The sequence below is a fragment of the Aethalodelphis obliquidens genome, unplaced genomic scaffold (genome assembly GCF_003676395.1).
Source record: "Aethalodelphis obliquidens isolate GAN/ISIS:26980383/991018 unplaced genomic scaffold, ASM367639v1 scaffold11, whole genome shotgun sequence".
In the NCBI taxonomy this organism is placed as follows: domain Eukaryota; kingdom Metazoa; phylum Chordata; class Mammalia; order Artiodactyla; family Delphinidae; genus Aethalodelphis; species Aethalodelphis obliquidens.
Genome location: NW_020837955.1, coordinates 43,795,593 through 43,817,155, shown reverse-complemented (window position 1 = coordinate 43,817,155; position 21,563 = coordinate 43,795,593). Strand labels below are relative to the sequence as shown.

Below are 21,563 nucleotides of genomic sequence, written 5' to 3'. Positions count from 1 at the left end.
AGTGTGGATAGAATAGTCTCCCCGTAAATGTCTTCCATGCATTTATCCGAAATGAAACAGTATCTAAAAACAAAAGCGGAACCAGGTTGAAGCTCCACCGCTTGGTCCAAGTGACAGGCTCGCTCCGTTCCCTCGGGTGACGACCGGTCTCTGGCGGTGAAACGGTGAGGGACTCACAGCCTCCCTCCTGGTGGCCCAGCGGGGCGCCCTCGGCCCTCGGGCTCCCAGCGCTCCCTTCCCTCCCGAGAGCGTCCATCCTGTGAGGGCTTCAGTCTCAACCTTCCGCCCCAAAGGCAGCAGAGCTGTTTGCATCCCAAAAGCAAAATCTCTGCTTTGCTGGGCTGACTGTTCCAGGCTTTGCAATGTGTCCAAAGAACCTTTGCCCCCTACAGGGTTACCAGAGGGTTCTGAAAGCTTGCGGTGAGAAGCAGTTGGGTCTCCGAGGTCACGCTTGACTCTCTGTGTCTTGTGCCCTGAAGGACGGAAGGCCACGTGAGTCCCGGGCCCGAGGAGGCGGAGAGAAAAGACACGGGTGCCAAGACGCCACCGCCCCAGATCCTTCTGCCCCTGGAGGAGCGGGTGACCCACTTCCGAGACATGCTCCTGGAGAGAGGGGTAAGGATGTCACATGACAGCGCCCCTCAGTGGGAGTGGCTGAGCTACTGTCCCCCAGCCCAAGACCCCTCCCCTTCCTCACCGAGCCCGCAGTCACGCGGCCTGACATTCAGGGGCCGCGTGATGTGAGGCCAAAGCAGAGGAAAATGGATCCCGCCTCTTGTCCTGAAAGGGAAGGAGGCTTTGAAGGGGTAGCTGTCGCCACCTGTCCAAGGAGGTGGCTGAGAGGTGAACAGGTGTGGGTCACCTGGAAGGGACGGTCCCCGGGGCCATGTGGAGGAATGACTGGTCTGTGTTGATGGCCTTCCTGCTGGGGCCCTGCTGGCTTCCGGGGTCCACACCCCCAGAGGGACGAGCCCTCCCCTTCACTGGGGGAGGGACTCATACACCTCTGTATCAACCCAGCAGTTTTCGTACACCTGGGCTGTCTCAATGGTAGTTGACGTCTGAATCTCATTTTGAATTGAGGAGGAAAAACCAGTTTATAATTGAATCTCCTTCCAATGACTTGTAGTTCCTGTTTTGGCTTTTGGGTATAAACTGAGCCCGATACAATAGTTTAGCCCAGTTGGACTTCTTCATAAAATGAGACCGAACGCTGAAGGCAGTAATAGGAACCGGTGTGTAATGATAATTATAATGAACACTGTAAATGGCCTTGGGAATTCAAAAGCAAATTCCCTCTGCAGTCAGCACCCACCCAAGGCTGCTTCCTGCACGGCCTCTCCCAGAGCAGGTGCAGCTGGGAACTGAGGCGGGGGGGCGGCCTGGGGAGACCTCCTCTCCCCCAGAGCAGCGGGTCTGAGCAGTGCTGGCACCTGGGCAGGGTGAGGCCCTGGGGCTACAGGGAAACTAAACAGTGCCAGCGCTTAAGAATTAAGAGTAAGAAGGAGATTATCTCAGGCACCTTCCGTGGGAGACCTCTTTTCCTCTGCACCATGAATTTTAATGCATGCATTGCTCTATCTGTCTAGAGACTCACTCAAAAATAAAATACAGCCCTTGGCACAAGGACCTGGAAGGAAAAGTAGGCTTGTGAGCTTAAAACTGCAATGCAATGGATTAAGCCTATATTCACAGATATGCCGAGTAACCCAGAAGTGCAAAATGGGAAGGCCGCGAACACGCACACTGGAGTGGTCCCTGGTGTAGATGGAGGAGGTGTTTTTGTAAAAAGACATAATTTTAAAAACTATATTTACTTGGCTAAAATTTTATTTTTAAAAAAAGACTCCCTCCCCATGCAACTTTCCTTTATTTTTTACCAAGACATAGAGATGATTTGATTAAACAAATCCTGCAGGATGAAATAGCCTTGAAACAACTGACTCTTGTGAGAGGTGTGTCTCTGTGTGTGTGTGTGTGTGTGTGCGCCTGTGAGTGTACATGCTTGTGTTTGTGTGTGTGGTGTGGGCTCCCTGCCCAACGCACTGAAGACTCCACTGGCAGTTGGGAAAGGGCTCCGGCCGACCTCTCCCTTCACCCATTGCTCGGCCCTCGCCCCATTCTCAGCCTTCCCACTTCAACAACAGAGATGTGCAGACAAAGCCAGTGTCACTACCTGGCTAAGGAGAGGAGGCCAGGAACACAGGCCGGGGCTCCGAGCTCTGGCCATCCAGCCCCTCTGTTCCTACAGCGGAGAAATGGGTCCAGTGCCCGCGTTCCCTTCTCCAGCCACCCCGGGAGGACTCTGCCAACAGGGCTTTGACTCCATTTAGATGTCGTCACTGCCACTCGACGGGGTTGCTTATTCCGTGGCTGTCAGTGTCCTCCTGGTCCTGGAGGCTTGTACCCAGTGTCACCACCGGTCACCATCCCTGGTGGCCGCCCTCAGCTGTCTCACAGCCCCCCTCACCCACCTTCCACTCTTGGCACGGGGTCCCTTCCCTGGGAGGCCCTCCCTCCCTCGCCCCCTGGCTGCCCAGCTGACACACGATGCCACACGGCTGCTCTGTGTGCCTCCCACGTCGCCAGGTCACCGTGCTGGCTCGCAGCTCCTGGAGACGCGGGACTCTCCAATGCGCCGTTGGGTTCCCAGGGCCTGGCTCCCAGGAGGCGCTCAATGATTTTCCAGGACTCCCTTCGTGTCTGAGCTCTGGTCTTGCTGCACGTGCCCCGGGCCGGCCCAGCACTGATCCCGGAGTGGGCCCGTGAGCCTGGATAAGGGGGTTTATCTCCTGGAGCAGCTGCCGTTTCTGTTTCCTTCTCCCCCACTCGTGTGGCCCCAAAGCATCTGCACGACAGGGCTTATGGCATCACTCGTGTGAATGTGATGAAGCAGATTCCTCTGCCCTCAGAGCCACTGAGAATACGATTCTCTTCTGCAAACGCACTGGGTGGGACACTCCCGAGTTTTGCTGCCACACCTCTTCTGATTGCAAGGACAGCGCAGAAATATTCATAATCCCGAGTATCTGAATGGACCCAGCCAGTCTGTCCCAGTGGAATTAACTGGGAGGCATGGCCCGTCCTCCGTGAGACGTGATGGCCTTGTGAGCATTTGAGAAATACATGCAGCGTCCCTCTCATCAATGTCTAAGTTTTCCACCCCTTTGTTTGGAACCAACCAGGCCCATCTTCCCGGCACAGCATCAGACTAAGCCACGTGGGAGATTAGGGCCGCCGGAGACGCCTCCCTCTCCTTCCCAAGGGTGTGAGTCTCTGACTGTGTCCCAGTGGCCTCAGCTGAGCGGTTCTACTAAGGAGATTTTCAGTGTGTTCTTGTCTCGTTGAGGTGGCTGCTTCCATTCGCCCACCCATTCCATAGGTACGCATGCGTGATCCTCAGCAAAGACACCTGGGAATGGGAGGCACCAGCTGCAGTGCTCTGGGCTTCTCTGGAGAGAGACTGGGGTGAGCCTAGACCCCTATCTCACCAGGGTTTCAGAAGAAGCCCGTATGCTGTTCACGAAGAGAAAAGGCCAACCTGAATGCACACTGATGTCGTAAAGCAAAGCCAGCATTTACGACTTTTGTTGTTTTTGTTTTTGTTTGTTTTTTGCGGTATGTGGGTCTCTCACTGTTGTGGCCTCTCCCGTTGCGGAGCACAGGCTCCGGACGCGCAGGCTCAGCGGCCATGGCTCACGGGCCCAGCCGCTCCGCGGCACGTGGGATCTTCCCAGACAGGGGCACGAACCCGCGTCCCCTGCATCGGCAGGCGGACCCCCAACCACTGCGCCACCAGGGAAGCCCCGTTTATGACTTCTGGACTTTATTAAGTGTGCCGGCAGATTTCATGAGTTACTCACGCTCAAGAGGACTTGATAGCTAAGCCCATCAGATTCCCAGTTGCTTGAATGAGGCCGGGAAAGGTCCCTGTTTTCGTAGGTCGGGTGATGGATAAGAGTTTTTAATTGCATTTGTTCAGCGCTTCAGCTCAGACACTCACGTGCTTATAGAATGATGGCACTAGGTGTGTGGATTTCTAGTAGTTTAAAAAGGGCATGGTTTGGGGCATTCCATGGGGATTATGGCTTGGGGAAGGGGCCTTCGGTTTTGTGGTTTTGAAATATGTAAGTAGAAGGTTTCGTTTTTATATTGTTTCCCTAGTATAAACCACAGTAGGGCTTTCTTTAAACTTTGGTCTATAAGGAGGCAGGGTTCGTTGAGTAGCAGAGGATTAATTTAACCCTGTCTATTTAGAGAGACATTTTATTGAAGGTGTCTTCCTTCTGCAAAGTATCCCTTGGAAGTGGCTTTCCCAGGCGCCGAGAAAGAAAGACTCTTCCATAACCCTGGACTTTGATTCAGGCCCTCCAGGGTCCGTCTGCGGGTGACCCCCAGCCAGCTTCCCAGCAGCGGGCAGCCTTGGGGAGACTGACTGGCACAGCGGCCAGCTCTGCAGCTGAGACCCCTGGACTTGGGTCCAAGTCCGTGTTGAAATATGGAACCCACAGGCCGCAGGCCCTCGCCAGCCCAGCCACGGTGGTCTCTCTCTGCGCTAAGAGAGGCATCCACCATGAGGTTTCTGGTGCAAAGTTGGTCCAAATGAAGGAGAGGTTCTTTACCAGGTGTCCTCCCACCATCAGGGAAGCTGCATCTTCTCCCATGTGGCAGGAAGACCCCCTCCCTGGTGGGGGATGGCCGGCGCTCCTTCACTCAGATGCAGAAGTGGTGTTGCCTGGAGCTGTAGTGGCACTGGGCCGAGACGTGTGAGGGAGGGTTTCGGTCACCCGCAGTGCAGGTACACATCACAGGCGAGACGGCTCTGGAGGTGAGGTGCCTGAGCTGCGGCTCTGGAGGTGAGGTGCCTGAGCTGTGGCTCTGGAGCTGTGGACACCCGCAGGGTCTCTTCCATGAGGTGAATCTTTGCTCTTCGGGAAGCGTATGCGCTTCGTGTTCGATGGCAGCTCTTCAGAGCCTCACCAGGCACATACAGCTAATAAGACAGAATCGTGCTCTCAGAAGAACACATGCTCATCATAGGAGAGTGGCAACACCCAAAGAACAGAAATACGAAAACCATCACCTGAAGCCCCGCCCCAGTTATTATCATCAATGGGTACATTCCTTCCAGTCTTTCTTTCTAAAAGCAGATTTTAAAGGAATAGCAAGAATAAACAGCCCTACCCCAGTTATTATCATCAATGGGTACATTCCTTCCAGTCTTTCTTTCCAAAAACAGATTTTAAAGGAATAGCAAAAATAGGGCTTCCCTGGTGGCGCAGTGGTTGAGAGTCCGCCTGCCGATGCGGGGGGCGCGGGTTCGTGCCCCGGTCCGGGAGGATCCCACATGCCGCGGAGCGGCTGGGCCCGTGAGCCATGGCCGCTGAGCCTGCGCGTCCAGAGCCTGTGCTCCGCCACGGGAGAGGCCACAGCAGTGAGAGGCCCGCGTACCGCAAAAAAGAAAAAAAAAAACAAAGAAATAGCAAAAATAAACATTTGTCTTATACAGTATAACCAAGATTGAACTGTAGTTGAACATGGCTGAACCAAAGTTTTTTAATATAGTCAATTTCATAAGGTTCAACCTAACTTATACATTTGTATACTATTTTCTTCTTTTACCCATTTTTAGACTATTACTATAAATCTTTGGAAACATTTTTGATGAGGGTATAGTAGTCAATTCATTGTCAGTTCAAAAATCCCTTTTTTCATTTATTTAGTTTATTGCCCAGTTTTGCTAGTTTAAATAATATTCTGGTGACCATATCGATGTCTTAATGTTGTTTTTTTTGTGTGTAGGATTGTTTCCTACACGCTGTCAACATTTGACCTATATTACCAAATTGTTTTGGAAAAAGTCCTTTTCTTACAATGTATTCTCCCAGCGGTGTTTGACCAGCGTGCTCCACCAGCACTGTAGTAAGAAGTATAAATATTTACTGTTTATTATTTTTTGAATCTCATTCTTCTTTACCTTTGATTTGGGTTTTCTCTTGGTTTCTATGCTGTGGTTCTTCTTTCCTGAATTAACTCTCATGGCCTTTGGCGATTCAGCTCTGCAGATATTACTGTGGTCACCTCTCTATTAGTGAGTAGATGGCGGTCTAATCATGAAGATGACCTTGGGGGAGTTGTGGACCACCCACTCTAATGCCTGGAAGGGGGTTATAACTGTCCCTAACGTGGAAGAAAAGTAAGCAAAATTAGCTGAGATACGGTGGAATAACAGTACAAAATTTTATTTATCAAATCAAAATACCAAAAAAAGTGCCAAAATTGGCAAAATACCATGAGTACTAGGAGTTGAGGGTGGGAATCGACACGTCCCAGAGTCTGGGGGAAGTACGCAGCCCCTTTCTCACTTCTGGATCACCTGTGGGTCACCTGGCTCACCTGGGCTCAGGGGAACCTTCCACATGCCGACCACTCCCCCCTCTACATTTAGGGATCGAGCATCTCCAGGGGCAGCGCTCCACCAGGGAGGGTGGGAGTGGGAGGTAAACCCCCACGCCCCCGCCTTCGGTGGGATGAATTGCAGGCAGATTCCAGTGTGTTCTACATGAGTCTCCATGGTTCCCTGGGGACACGGCGCCCTGCAGCCCCCCAGGGGCCACCTGCCCATTTAGGCACCATCCTTGGTTCTTCTCCCTCCACGTGTCAGTGTCCTGCACGCCTGGCATCACCTCCCCAATGCGCCGCCGTCACCCAGGCTCCCTTCTCGCGGCTGCTTCTGGATGACTGTGGAGATGACACCGCCTCCTGTGCGGGATGAGCCAGGAGCACAGTCTGCTCACTTCGTCCTGCGCTGTGTCCACCTCAGGCCACTTTAATTGTCAGGAGCTCCAGAGCCAGAAATAGAAGACACAGCTGTGCATTCCAGGAAATTGGATAAAGAGGGTAATGGCGTGAGTGCTAATTACAAGCAACACGCCATCTGTCATCAGCGGAGCCTACGGGCGGCGTGGAGGACAGAGCAGAGGATCAGAGGATGCTGCGCACATCCTCACACGTGACCCGCAGTGTCAGGGCGGCAGGGTCTGGGCGCTCAGGAGGGTGGCCCCGCAGGGAGAGCTAGTGGGCAGGGAGGGGGTCTGGGCTCGGGAGGGGTGAGGTGAGCACCGGCGGAGGGAGGTGGTGTTGGGGCGCAGGTGGGGGCTGGAGGTAGAGAAGGCAGGAGGGCAAACTTGGGCAAATGCACGGAGGGGCTGTGGCCACGGTCTCCGGCCCCTGGAAGCAGAGGGCAGTGGGCTCAGGCTAGAGGGAGACTCAGGGACCGTCTTCAGGGGCCACTGGGCCTCCTGCATGGCTCAGCATGTCAGGTCCCACCCAGTGGCCTCATGCCCCCTCAGAACTCCCGCACCTGCTTCTCCCCTTCCCAGGTGAGAGAGGCCTTCATACCTCCCAGCTGAGGCCTTGGTCCATTTCCCTGAGACCAGGAGAGACCAGAGGTGATAGGAAGGGGAGAGAGGATGCCAGCCAAGGGTCCGACCAGCACGTGCAGGCAGACAGACAGGCAGACGGGTGCCTTCCTCTCTTCCTTCGGCTCCTGGCCTTTTCTGTGACCCAAGGGTTGACAAGCACTCAAAACTGCCTTTGGTTTCAGAGACGAAGCATGCCTGCCTCCTTTGGGTGCCCAGCCTGGGGGCAGGACCCCAAGGGGACGGCCATGGCCCCGTGGCACCCACGGGACTTGCGTTATTATCTCGCTTTTTAGCCTTAACCCAACGCTCTCAGACCACGTTACTTAACGGAGTCCCTTTCCCCAGGAGCAATGCAGGACCCACTCCTTGGCCTTCGGAGAGGTTTCCGTGAAGGTGGGGCTGAGGTTGGAGGCGGTGTCATCCGGGGAAGCGTCATCTCATGGTGGCTTCCGAGGGGGCGTCACCCTGCCGTGCCCCGCAGGTGGAGGGGGTGGAGGGGTCAGCCACCCGGCGTGGGACCCTCGCTGGTGGGGGTCGCTCAGGGCCACTCAGCTGGACAGGACGCTGGGTGGACAGCTGGGGCCAGACCCGAGAGGCCTCGGTGCTGGCCGAGTGGCCGACCCATTGGTCTGAGGGCTCTTGGAAAGATGGGGGCTGCGGGTCAAGGGAAAATGATGCTGGGGGCGGGAGCCGTCAGGAGGCCACTGTGGTCGTCCAGGCAGGAGATGACCACCCCCAAAGGCGACGAGGATGACGTTGTCATTTTGCTACTTGTGCTGGCACGATTCTTTGGGGTTTTAAAACAAGGTTATTTTTCTGGGAGAACCTTGACAACAGCTGTGACAGGAAGGACCTGGTGTATGTGGCCACAGAGAGGGTACCCTTGTCTCCCCTTTGATCTCCAGCCTCGCTGGAACTGTCATGCCTCCAGCAGTGACACCTGTAGGTGCAGACAGTGCCACACGGGATGCCCACGTGTCAGCCAGCCAGGCGGCAGCCTCGGGCCAATGCCGGGGGCGGGCGCCTGCTGACAGTTTCCACTTTATGGCGGCATCTGTCCAGGTTTGGGAACTGTGCCCTGGCCGGTCCACTCTGCGGCTCCTTCTCTGTGCCTGTGTTTCAGACCACCAGCGCTGGTGTCTTCTGTTGTAGAAATGGCAGGGAACACAATTCAGACAACCGAGGATGACTCAGAGGGGAGTCTGCCGGCGGGAGAAGCACAGGACTGCAGGAGGCTGGCCTCCAGTACAGCTCAAGGGACCCGCTGCCCATGTGTCCCGATTCCCAGCCCATAGGGGGTGATGTTCCAGAGGGGAGTTAAATAAAGCTGTGCATGAGTGTTAACCAGAGGCCAGCGGCGTGGGCCAGGACAGTGTCCAAACACACTCTCACCAAGACAGTTACTGCTGACCTTCGCCCACGGCACAGAGTCACCTGGTGTCAGCACCCTGAGATGGAATAGGTTGCCAAGTGCCAGGAGATGATGTATACATCACAGAACACGGCCCAGGAAGGGAGATGGAAGCACTACACAACACGGTCAGGCTGCAGGGAAGGACGGGACTTCTGCAGGAAAGGGTCTAAAACTGGCTGAAGAATTCCACGATCCTGGACCAAATCACATGTAAAATGTCAAAGATTCAAAGGACTGTTGGGCAGATGAGGGATGGAGATCACTGTTGAGAAACGAAGGCCAAGTTAGAGGCAAGAACATGCATTTGTCTTGGGGACCTGCTGTGTGGGCAGAGTTCTAGGGTGGCCCCAAGACTCCCACCCCGGGGCGCACATCTTGAATAATCCCCTCTCTTGAGAGTGGGCAGGACTCCAAATAGGATGGGGGGGCCACCCCCATGTCGGTGTGACACCATGTTATGTAAGATTGGGTCTCATATATAGAGATTCTCCCACTGGCTTTAAGGAAGCCAGCCTATTGTGGAGGGCCCACCGTGGAGAACTTGGGGACCCCTGGGAGTGGAGAAAGGCTCCCCACGGGCCTCCAGCAAGAAAGGGAAGGCCTCAGCCCCTGCCCCATGGAATGAACCTACCAGACAACGTGACCGTGGGGACACAGGTCCAGGGAGGCTGGGCTTCCGTCAAGAGTGAGTCTCACAGTCGAGGGAATGACAGTCATCAGCGTCCTTCTTTGGGAAGAGTCTGTCTCACAGACAAGGCTGTGTCCACCCGCTGGCAGTGACGGGCCCCGTTTCACACTCAACTGTCCAGATTTCCCTTCTGCTCCAGCCTCTGTCACAGGTCCCAAGTCCAGCTGCCCCTCTGTCCAGAACTGCCACCCTCCTCTGAACTTCAAGAGCATCTGTTAGTGTGGCTGTCAGGTTATGTGACGACGTCTGTTTTATCATAAATTACAGTCACTGGGGAGATGGCTCATCTTGCCTTGTATACAGATTGTAAATTCCTCTGGAGGCAAGGACAATGTATTATTTTTTTAAAATATAGTTTATTTTACATCTAGAACTCCAAAACTTCTCAAAAAACTGGTGGCATCAGTTATGTGACACCAATTCTTACCAATTGTTGGCCTTCCTTACAAAACTAGGACCTTAGAGGAGTTTACAGGTCTCTACATGGTGGATAGATGCCCACCTGATTGGGCTGTATTGAAGTTGGCCATTCCTTCTCTCCAAATCCACCCTAATGCTCACGTGGTCAAGTGTCAGCTCTCGAAAAACAGAGAAATCATTCTGCCCTGATGCTTTTCCAGAGCCCCTACCCCCAATCCCTGTAACGTGTCAAAATTTCACCATGTTTTTAGTCAACTGAAAAAAGTCCCTGGGTGGAGTTTGGGTCACCCTGCCTGATAGAAGAGCTCATGAGTATTAAAAAGGGCTTTCCTTTTTATTACTGAAGATAGGAGTTGTCAAGTTTGAAAAGTCATTATGTTACGATGTACAAAGCAAAGCACAATTCCTATTGAAATAATATCTCTACCAGAAATACTCTAACCTGCTCAAAGTAAGAACGTGAAGGGATCTTGGTTTTGTAAACTGCCCATTGGCTTCACCTCCCCACGTCCCGGGAGCCCCTCCCCTGCCCCGGCTCCTAGATACACATCACATCTGGCTCTTCTTCCCCCGTTGCTCTCCAGACAAGGCCCTAGTTCCTAAGTAGGTCTGGGAGTGTCTCGCACATCTGCTCTGCCCGTCTCTCCTGCCTCTTCCCAGCCCCTCATAGCCTCCTTCATCCCAACCATGTTCCACCCTTGTAATTCCCACATTCCCCACAGTTCCTGGAGCCTGGCCTTCGCTCCACAGACACTTCCTCCTGAACACCTCCCAGGCCCTTCATGGGCCCAGTTCCAGCACAGTCATTATGCGAGACAACTTCTCCCCAGGCCCTTCTCTGTGTCCCCTTGGCTCCTGGGCATGTCTCTGGAAGGACGCTAATGCCCCCCAGGAGATCCTGAGTTATAGCTTTTCTGCCTCACCCTGGACCGTGGGCCTCCTAAGGCACAGTCAATATTTGGTCAATGCTTTTAAATGAATAAGTTATTTTTGGATGACTTAAATGTTTCACTGCTCCATCAGCTGAGAGAGTCTGGATCAACAACATCCCAGCAGCAGTGAGCTCACCCGGCACCCAGGTCTCCAATAAGAGGGACCAGGGCTTCTTGGAGAATGCTGATTCTAGGGCCAAGGTAGGAGCGATATGAGATGACCCTGGAGCATGTTGAAGGGCCCAGAAAACAAAATGATGGGGTACGTCCCAGGGACACAGGCGCCAACCACAACAGCCAAACCAGGAGCAGATCGATAATCATGTTAGATTATAACCCAAAGTATGAACTAAATATCCATGAATCATATTGATATAAACAAATGATTGAAAAAATAAGTAAATGGGAGAGAATGGACAAATATCCCATCCAGAAGAATGCCAAGGAGCTTATACAGATACTCCCATCTCAGGAGGTGGAGCCGGACCCCTTAAGTGTGGGCTGTACATTGTGACCTCCCTCCAAGGAGGACAGCATGGGATAGGGGAAAAAGAATAAATTCATAGAGGAAAGACCTCAGCTGGTCAGTCAAGGTCAACATCAGCTCTGATAAGTTACATTGACAGTATGGACCTTGATAGGATGTGACAAGAAGGGCACGTTTTCTGGGGTCTTCCTCCCCAAACCCACAGCCCTGGTCGAACCAAGAGAAAAACTGAGACAAATCCCAGCAGAGGTACATGTCACAAAATACCTGACCAGTACTCCTCAGAACGATCAAGGTCATCGAAACCAAGGAGAGTGAGAAACTGTACAGCCCAGAGGAGCCCGAGGAGACATGAGTGATGTGGTGTCCTGCGTGGAATCCTGGGACAGAAAAAAAAATTAGGGAAAAACTAAAGAAACCTGAGTAAGGTGTGGACTCCTGTTAATAATAGTGTAGACACGTAGCATACTAACATTAAGATGTCAGCAATATAGGAAACTGGGTATGGGGTAGACGGTAGCTTCTAATAGTTTCGAAAATTTTCTATAAATCTAAAACTATTAGAAAGTAGGGTAGTTTGTTTAAAAAGGTGACCTACCTAAAGAAGGTTTAAATGTTGATTAAAAATCAATTGAAATTGTGCCAAACTCTGATTATTTCTAAAACACTGTCCTCTGTTACGACCTGCGGTGTCCTGAAAAGTTTTACAAATACGTCCTTTCACAATGTGGCATTTCAGAATGTCCCAGCTTCACAGGCGTAGTTGGGGTTTTAGATCAGGACGCATGGCTCTGGAAGATATCCAGGGAGGAAATAGTGTCATGAGTCTAGAAATTCGATTTTCAAATGCTCTAAATATTGATTTTCTTAAAAGTTTGACAAGTTGAACACTTTTAAACAATGCTACATCCCTCAACCCCAGTTCCTTAGTGCTGTGTCTCACCATTGATCATTTCAGTGTGACTCCAGGCTCAGCATGAGATGCTAAAAGCAGCTCTATTGACTATCTTTCTTCAGGTGTCAGCGTTTTCTACCTGGGAGAAAGAATTACATAAAATCGTGTTTGATCCGCGCTATCTCCTGCTAAATTCCGAGGAGCGGAAACAGGTAAGGTGGTAGGAGGTGTGGTGACGGACTCGGGGACGCAGAGTTAAAGTGATGCTCCGTCCTGACAGCTCTGCGGAGGAGCAGGTGCCTGTCACCTTTGCCGTGTCAGTGGGGAAGCCATGAGAATCCACTGCTGGCCTGTGAGCTTGTGAACGGGAAGAGCTACGGGGGCAGCGGGAGGCTACCCTGGTGCCTGCTCTTGGCGAGCCGCCTGGTCATGACCCCATGAGACAAACACAGAGGTGAAAACTCAGCTTTGGGGAACATTGACCACATCCTGGGTGACTGTATTAAAAAGACTTAAGATCTGATATAATAAAAGTGAAATAGGAGAGGGTCCAGGGAACAACAGTAGCAAAAGTAAAGGATGGACTTTTCTAGAAAGTGGGTCCCCAGAAAAGCAAGAATGGATTAGAGATAGCTGGCCCGGAGGTCACTTTAAATGGACATGTGACAGGGGTCTGCCCTGGCTTGAAGAGAAGTCAAGTCATGGAGCCAGAACTGTCTCCCGGATTAAGCAGACAGAGGGACGGGCTGTGCTGACCGGTGGGGACGCCTGAGCTTTCACACCCTGCCAGGATCTGGTGGCTCCTGGAGCACATCCAACAAGGGCCCCGAGATAAATTCCAGAAGGATCCAGATTCTGCGTCTGCATCTGTGTTCCCGCCCCAATCACGCGTCTCCCTCCCTCTGCCCTCTGAGTGCAGAGCAGATACATGTGGAAAGTGGGTGACCAGGCGCCATCCCTGGAGACACAAGCCCACGAGGGTCATCTCACCTCCGATGTCGCGGCCCTGGCGGCATCCGTCTGATTTCAGACAGCAGGGTCTGGGAAAGCCCGGGCCAGGGGGATGGAAAGTGCAATTTATTTTCAATTCTGTCATCAACTCGTGAAATTCCCTTAGGTGTAGACCAAGGGGCTGCACGCAGGCCAGGCGGGCAGGGCCTCGCTGTGTGTTTGGGTGTTTTATATCTGTTTTCCCCACAGCCGAGGAAACTCGGTGATTGTAATCATTGGTAATATCTCACCCTTTTGTTGCCCTGTTACAAATCACAAAGTTCAGCTCTCCAGCTGTGACCAGAGAGAAGCCCGTTTATTTTGGTGACAAGATCACTTTAAACCGTAACAGATAAAGGTCAGCACAGCTGTAGACTCTGTCGCTGACTGTCGTGATCAACACTCTTCATCTCTAGTCCATGGATGGTTTTAGAGGCCATCAGCCCCTTTAAAGGAAGCTGAAGAAGTGAAGAAGTGAGACCCTTCCCACCGCACCCCCGAGAAAAGCCGAGCTGATGATTCAGTGCTTAAGCCCCGTCTCTCAGACGTCAGGGAGCTCAGGGCACCGTTTGCCTGGAATGGACCAGGCTCTTGGGCAGGGCAGGGTCTCCTGCCCTCCGGGTGTCTGGGGGGTGGTCATGGCACAAGACTCACCCACGGGAGCAGGGCGGCTGGACTCCCACAGCCCTGGTGAGAGAGACAGGCGCTGACCGAGAGGGGCTGTGACTGCCAGGGTGCTCTCGGGGCAGACAGATCAGACTAGAAGGTCAGCTCACAGCCAGAGCCCGCCGTTTGGTGGGGGGCCCTCAGACGTCCCTGGGAAATCGTGCAGAGGAAACAGCAGGCCTGTGTTCATACCACAGCGTGGTCCCAGAGCCCCACCAGGAGGAGGAAGCAGGGCTCCCCGTAGCTAAAGGCCTCAGATTACACGCAGGCATCGTAAGGGAAACCCCACCCCAGCAAATCGACAGTGCTGTGGTTTCTAAGAGGCACGGGGCTGAAGCTGAACTGATGAAGGAAACAATATTTGGGCCCCATTCAGAAAACACAGTCCTATTTATGAATGAATTGGGCCGGCAACACCAGACATGGACTCTGTGTGGGACCTACTGTCACATAGTGTTCGTGGGAAAAGCCGAGGCTCATGGTGTGTGCACTGCATCCACCCTTCCACGGGGTCTGCAGAGGAGATGTGACTGAGCCGAAGTAGAGGGTAGGGGTCCTGGGAGCGCTCGTCAGACCTGTTTCTATGGTAACACAGAGCGTTCCATCTTATTTCACTGGAACACGCCATGACGAGATAATGGCCAATGGTCTCTCTTTTAAAAAGTCATGCCCCATTTTGAATAAAACTGGTATAATTTGTTAAAGAGGAGGGGGAAAAAAAACTGTTACATTAAATTATAGCGGCATAAATAAAGCAGCAGAGCAAAGGCAGAGGAGAGAGCAAATCTGATTAGAGGGATAAATGATTCCAGGCAGAGAGAGAAGGAGGCCTTTCTCACCAGCTCTGACCCCACCACCAGCCAGGGTCTCTATCCAGATTTAAAATTAATAGAGCAAAACTCTGACTAATGATGGACCCACACGCTTTTATTTGCATAATAACCCTGCGTTTACCTTCTTTATGAGCTTAAATTATAGAAGAACTGGAGAGTTTACATGACCGCTTGCCTTGAAGGTGAAATAAGCCAACCATACTCTTACTTAAATATATACGCACGCTCTCCATCTAAGGCCTGTTCCTGAATATTTCATTTTGCTGATGATTCTTCAGGAGGCGAGTAGCATTTTGTATTTATACTCCTGTAAAGGCTGGCCGTGACTGAAATGGAATCTGAAACCGTCAGGCAGAGCCGGGACACCCGTTCTGCAGGGGAGTGATGGGGTTTCGGCCAAGTCGCCACCGCCTGGTTCCATGTCCTGGGCAGGAGGGCGGGAGATTCCCTGAGCTCTTCGTCAGATTCCAGTATCTGCAGTGACCACTGATTGGGTTGGTACAGAACTGCTATTCATTGGCCTCATAGGATCAGATGTGGGCTCTTTGCTGATCTTCTTATCTGCGTTCGTACACACATCTAAATTTTCTCCAGTTTATTCTCCTTTCAACGTTTTCGAGGCTTGGAGAGCTTTGGGAATGAAACAGCTGTCTCCACCTCCCTTTGGCTTTAGTCTACAAATGACAATTTTCTGATATTAGAACAATGAGCGGTCTTAATCCAAGCAAGGGAGGCTCACTCTATGGTCTACTGCAAAGGATGATTCCCTGGGGGCATTTTGTCATGTCGGCTGCCAGTACCCAAGAGAAACCTTCCCAGGGTCTTGGATGGATTTGCCTACCAGACAATATCGATATCCTGTGGGCTAAGGGTCTGGTTTTCCTGTGGAGGTAGCCTTCAAAGCCCATTCTCGTCGAGCTGGGGAGAAGGAGTGCAGTGCCTGGTGGTCGGGTCTCCTCATTGGGTGTTTCCATGACACCAAGGAGAGGCTCACCTTGCCCACAGGAGCCCCTGGGGAACCAGACCCTTGTTCACAAGTAGGTCTTCTTGAAGACTAGAGTGTGGGAAACGAGAGATGCTGGGTTGACTTTCTTTTCACAAGTTCAAAGTCACTTTGGAGACTCAAATGCCAGTTACATTGCCACAGGGATTACTAGAACAAAGTACAGACTCTCACGTGTCATGGTACCGCTGGCCAGGCTGTGAAAGTCGGTGAGACAGTGCGTGCAGGTAAGTGGTGCTCAAGAGGTTCCAAAACAAGAAATATCGGAGCACTGGAGCTGGGATTTCCAAACTGTCCACTGCTCCCGCCACACCTCTAGAGAGGGCCGCCCACTCATACCCAGGATTTCCAAGCAGGCTGATTCAGCGTTTGGCCCCCAGATGGTGTCTGGACGTGGAAAAGCGCACTGGCCTCGTGGGAGAGCAGGTGTAATTGTCCAGACACTTGCTTTCACGGAGAGGCCAGATTAAAGGCTCTGGTTTTTAGCTCCAGCAACTGTGAAAAAGACAGGCTTATCTCAGATTCTTGCTGTGTTTTGTGTGGTGTTTGAAGCGCAGGAGTTCATTTCCAATACGCATTCTTGTAATAGTTCTGTTTTGTGTGTGTCTTAAGATATTTGAACAGTTTGTCAAGACAAGAATAAAAGAAGAATACAAGGAAAAGAAAAGCAAATTGCTGCTGGCCAAAGAAGAATTCAAAAAACTTCTAGAGGAATCTAAAGTCTCACCCAGGTATGGAAAGTGAGTTAAGGCCAGGCGATTTCTGGGGCTGGGAATTTACCAAATTTTGTAAGGGGTCTTTTAAAGTCAGTTTGGGTTAAATCATGTGACCTATGTTCCATAGACATCAAACATGTAATTTTGGAGAGGTAAGCCCTTCTCCCCTGTGCCGGCCGTGAGCAAACCTCCCAGCCCTGCTTGCTAACCAAAGGCATCCCAGCAGCTCTGTCCAGCTTACGTGGTGGTTTTCCACAGGTCAGCAGCCCTGACTCTAAGGCCAAAATAACTCATCAATAGGTCAGCCCTCGTGAGATGGGGCCTGATTCCCCTGATCTAATGATGGAGGGGTACAAATGCAAGACAAACGATACACAGCAACAGCAAAATAAACCCCACCAGCCCCTGGGTTCCACACGCCTGGGCAGCTGTCCAGAGTGTGAAGTGAAGACGTTCCACACCAGCAAAGGGCCTGAGTGAACTTGGCTGTCAACCTCACCTGAGATACTCAGGCATTATTCCCATGAAATACAACAAACTAATATGAAAACGATGTTAGAAACTAGAAGAATACATAAGCTGAGCTCGACTTTAAAATTAACTTTAATTGACATTTAAAAATTAATGCACAAGAACTACTTAATTATACAAGTATAACTTTTAAGAGCGAAAAATGGTTGATCTTGATGTATTTTTATTTTAAATTGGGACATTATTTTTAAATGGACATTTACACATTATGATTTTTAATAATAAGGCTGACATCATGCATTTTTAATAATAATGCATAAATCATATTTAAATGAACATTAATTGATGTTTGCCTTCCATGCAGATGTAGGCATCTACATTTTGATCAATAATTGCTTAATTCATTGGCCAATAATTGGATAATATAATTTAGTGTTGGTAACATAGGCCTCAGAAAACTTCTTCGACTATTTAAAGGATAGATACTTTCTGAATGGGAAAAAAATTCACATGAATCGTCCCCATCACCAAATGCTAACCTCGGAAAGCAAATGTGGGCCTAACGACTTGTAAATTGTGATTTTCTGTGAGAACTCTGGGTTCTAGCCATGGCTTTGCCCTGTCCCCCCAGCTGGTGACCCTGGGTGGGAGGGGGGAGTTGGATCCAGAGCCCCTGCCTCAGTGCACAGCAGCCCTGCCCATCCTTGGCCCCCGCTGCAGGGTCAGGCACTGGACCTTCACAGCTCAGGTGTCTTGATCTGAGGGGTTGTAGCTGCCCTGCCCCCCGGGCCACTAGGAGGATGGTGTGTGGGGCTTCCTGGCAGGTCCTGGAGAGCTCCCATCATTACCACTGGTGCTGTCTGTGTCCATCCATTGGTAAAATGTTAACAAGAGCCAACCTAGTCCCCCTCCCATGAATATGTTATGAAGGCAAAGGAGAAATGTTCAGAATGTATTCAGCAATTACGAAAACGATTACGCACACAGAGAAGGAAAGTCAGCGGTAGAAGTGAAGCTACTCTTCTTTGAAGTTAGATGTGATTGCCTGCCGTTTGTTAGAAATGTACACTGGGCATATATTGCTTTTATAATTATAAAACTAGTTTTTATTTCAAACGTAGCTAATTCTATGACATTTCAAAACCCTCTTCAGGTCTTCTTTACATTCTCTTCCCGCCATTTCGCAGGCGTCCACTGGTCGCCAGCGGGCTCAGCGCAGGCATCCTGAGTACCCTCAGCCCCGCCTCCAGTCATCCTGGCTCTGATCCTAGCCGTGGGGATAGTCCAGGGCCAGATCCCAGCCCTGCCCAGCTCTCGGGGTCTTGGAGAGGGGAGAGGAGCCTCCGGGGACCTCCCCGTGGGCTGGCGGACTGGTGCTCTGGCCACAGCGGCCACCTCCTTCAACTGCGGGTGGCCACGTCCCCAGGGGAAAGGGAGACGCAGTGCAGGTGACTCAAAGGACTTCCCCAGGCTCACTGGACGGTCCACCAGGGTCAGCAGTAAGCCAGGCTGTCCCCGTGGGCCCGGCTAAAGGTCGGAGTTTTCTTTTTTCTTTTCAGGGATACTTCTGTTTAGAGGTGCCCAGAATAGGGCCTCTCTAGAAGGGGCTCCGCCCAGCCCCTGATTGAAGACGCTCGGGCTCCCCCTAGACACACGACCAAAATAACAAGCCCCTGTGTCTCTCAGCATCTTACTTTCCCCAAGAAGGTCAGCGATGGAAGCTCAAATAAGTGTGTGTTAGTCACACCTCATGGCAATTGTGAAATCATGGAAGGAAGGGAGGGAGGGAGGGAGGAAAGAAGGAAAGAACGAACGGAGAAAGTTGAAAACCGGAGAGAAGAGTTTTCTCTCCTCGGGAAGCGTCTGGCACGCGGAATCCCGGGGTGTGCAGGGAGGACAGCAGTGCTTGGTGAGGAAGGAATGAGACTCATCGTTTAGTGACAGCAGTGAGGATGGGTCTACTAATTATTCATCTTGTCTCCTAACAGCCATGTCAGTATAATCTTGTTATTCACGTATAAAGAAAGAACCATTAAGTTATAATAATTTAATGCAACCATTAAATGTCCGCAATGAAATATACATTTCTCCACAAAGAGAAATAGGAGGAGCAAGGGGCCTCCCCGGGCACAGGGCGAGCACGCTTCTGCTCACCCAGGGCCCCTCCTGCAGCTCCAGCCCAGCTCTCTGCAAGCAGAAGGCAGGCGGAAGCGTCTGCAGGAACCGGCTCCTCCGCTCTCCCCTCCCGCCCCCGCCCCACCGCCTGGAGCCGCCCCAACCACCGGCTTCAAGCTCCGGCCTGGGAGAAGAGGAAGCCATGGGGAGCTGCTGCTGGCAAAGGTTCCATTTGTCTGCAAAGCCACGTCCACTCCTTCTGCCCTTTGAGCTGCCCCACCCGCTCTGGCCTGGCCTGGCTGGCGCCACTGAGTTTCTTACGGGGGACTCCCTGGCCTGGCAGTCATGGACTCAGTCAGTATCTGGGTGCTGAGCAGACGCCGGCACTGGGCTTAGACATTCGAGATGCTCCACAGAAAACAAAGCAGGTGACACACTTCTACTGGAGCAGGGAGAGGCGAGTAACATTGCAGTTGAGGCTCATCGAGATGATACCCAGTTCTCCGACCCGTAGATAGGACGCGTTTCCCTGAGGAAGACAGGCTGGTCCTGACATCTAATGAGGAGAGGGCTTCACATGGTGAGTGAAGAAACGAGGGAAGGGTGTGCCAGGCAGAGGGAACCGCATAGGCAAAGACCACGGCAAGTTGCAGCACAGTGAGAGTAGCGGACAGAAGACCTGTGCGGCCGGAGCGGGGACGGGGGCGGGGAGCGAGAAGCTCGGAGTGACACCAGGCCCAGGAGGCAGGTGAGGCCAGGCTCATGCCCACGGGCCGGTTGGATGCAGAGATGGGCAAGTGTGTGAGTTACGTGGCTCAGGCCCCTGCCGGGCCAAGTGGGGAATAACAGCCCGTGAAGGGAGCAGGCAGGTGGTGTCGGAGGCCCAGCGCTGTTTCTTCTGCCCGTCCTCCTGCCAAGGGTCCTGCTCCCGGGTCTGGAAGAGGGAGCTCGCCACCCTGAGCTCAGGCAGGAGGTACTCAGAGCCCCAGGACCCGCTCTTCTCCAGGAAGGGGTCACAGGATGCTTTTGGTCTTTCAGGACCACATTTAAGGAGTTTGCTGAGAAGTACGGCCGGGATCAGAGGTTTCGACTTGTCCAAAAACGGAAGGACCAGGAGCATTTTTTCAACCAGTTCATCCTTATTCTCAAGAAACGGGACAAGGAAAACAGACTCAGGCTGCGGAAAATGAGATGAGTGTGTGCAGATGCCATCAGGCTGGGCGTGGCAGGGGCTGGGCGGACGGGCGCCCACGCAGCCAGGTCGGGAGCCCCAGGGGCCGTGGGCTTCGTTCTCAGAGGGTTATTGTTTCATATTGAAGCTCTCTTTGGTACAACTTTCCGAGTTTGATGCATTTCTAATTGCCATGATATGTTGCTCCCTTCATTGCTTTAATTATGCAAATGACTTGTAATATAGACAGATTCTAAATCTGCTGCAGGTTTGTACCTCAACAGAAACAGACACCATCTCTAACCATCTCAAGGTGTTTTCATGAGTCGAGCTGATTATCTGAAACTTTTCTGAAAATCTTCATGAGTTCCTTCCATCCTTCAGGAGTTCTGTGGTGTTGGGACGTCCCGGCTCGGGTCCCCGGGTCTAGTCTTCTGAGTAGTAGTGTATAGGCTGTTCATCATCATAGTGACACCTGTGACCGTTGGACACATGGACCGTGGACCACCTCCAGGTCAAAGGGCGATCGCCCCAGCCCCCTCCGGGGACATCGGGCCTGGAGAAGGGGGCTGTGCTTTCTGTGGGAGGTCCTACTTAAAAAAGAATTATTTTGTACAAAATCATCCTATTAATATTTAAGTTATTTTCTTGTATGCCCAGAGTTTGCATGAGATTTTTCTCACCATCTTTGTATAAAAAATTAAAAATTTTTTTGAATTAATAAATATTTTAAACCAGTGTATTTTTGTGGCTTAGACTTCCAACACAATCTTAAGCAACAAAACTGTGTTTCAGCTAAAGATACTCTATTTGGAAAGATTCATACAAATATTTACGATTGCACGTAAGGGCTGTGAAAGCACTACTCAAATAGAAATCTTGCTTTTCAATTACGAGTTCCGGGTGGAACCATACTTGGTAGAACTCCAGCTAATTAATTGCATTCTGTAAGTTATTGAGCATCTGTCCATAGAGTTCAGGTTTATGGAGTCACTGTCGGATGCGCTGTCTTTGTCCCCAGCTCACAGTGGCCCCTCCTCCACGCCTACCCTTTTTCTCATCAGTCAGTTCCCAAAAAAAGAACACTTTTTGCCACACATATTAGGAGGGAAGTGGGCAAGGAGGGATCCTCTCTTTATTGGGGTGCGCCCTGGTCTTAATGCCCGTATTGTTAACTGGTTGCCGTCTATGCCAGTGACCTCTGGGGGTTCCGGAGCTGTGGCTCGGATTCAGGCCATCACCCAGTGGGGCTGGGCGTCTGCGGCCGTCAGCGCTGCAGGGATGGGCTCTGAGATTCAGACCATCACCCGGTGGGGCTGGGCGTCTGTGGCCGTCAGC

General features: G+C 51.8%; 1 long non-coding RNA gene across 1 annotated transcript; it reads left to right on the top strand.

Annotated features, from left to right (window-relative positions):
• The first annotated feature begins 484 nt into the window (after nucleotides 1–484).
• Nucleotides 485–20,942, top strand: LOC113623545 (uncharacterized). Its single transcript, XR_003433981.1, has 3 exons — nucleotides 485–615; nucleotides 12,383–16,483; nucleotides 20,093–20,942. It is a non-coding gene; the product is annotated as an uncharacterized LOC113623545 (long non-coding RNA).
• Nucleotides 20,943–21,563: the final 621 nt, after the last annotated feature.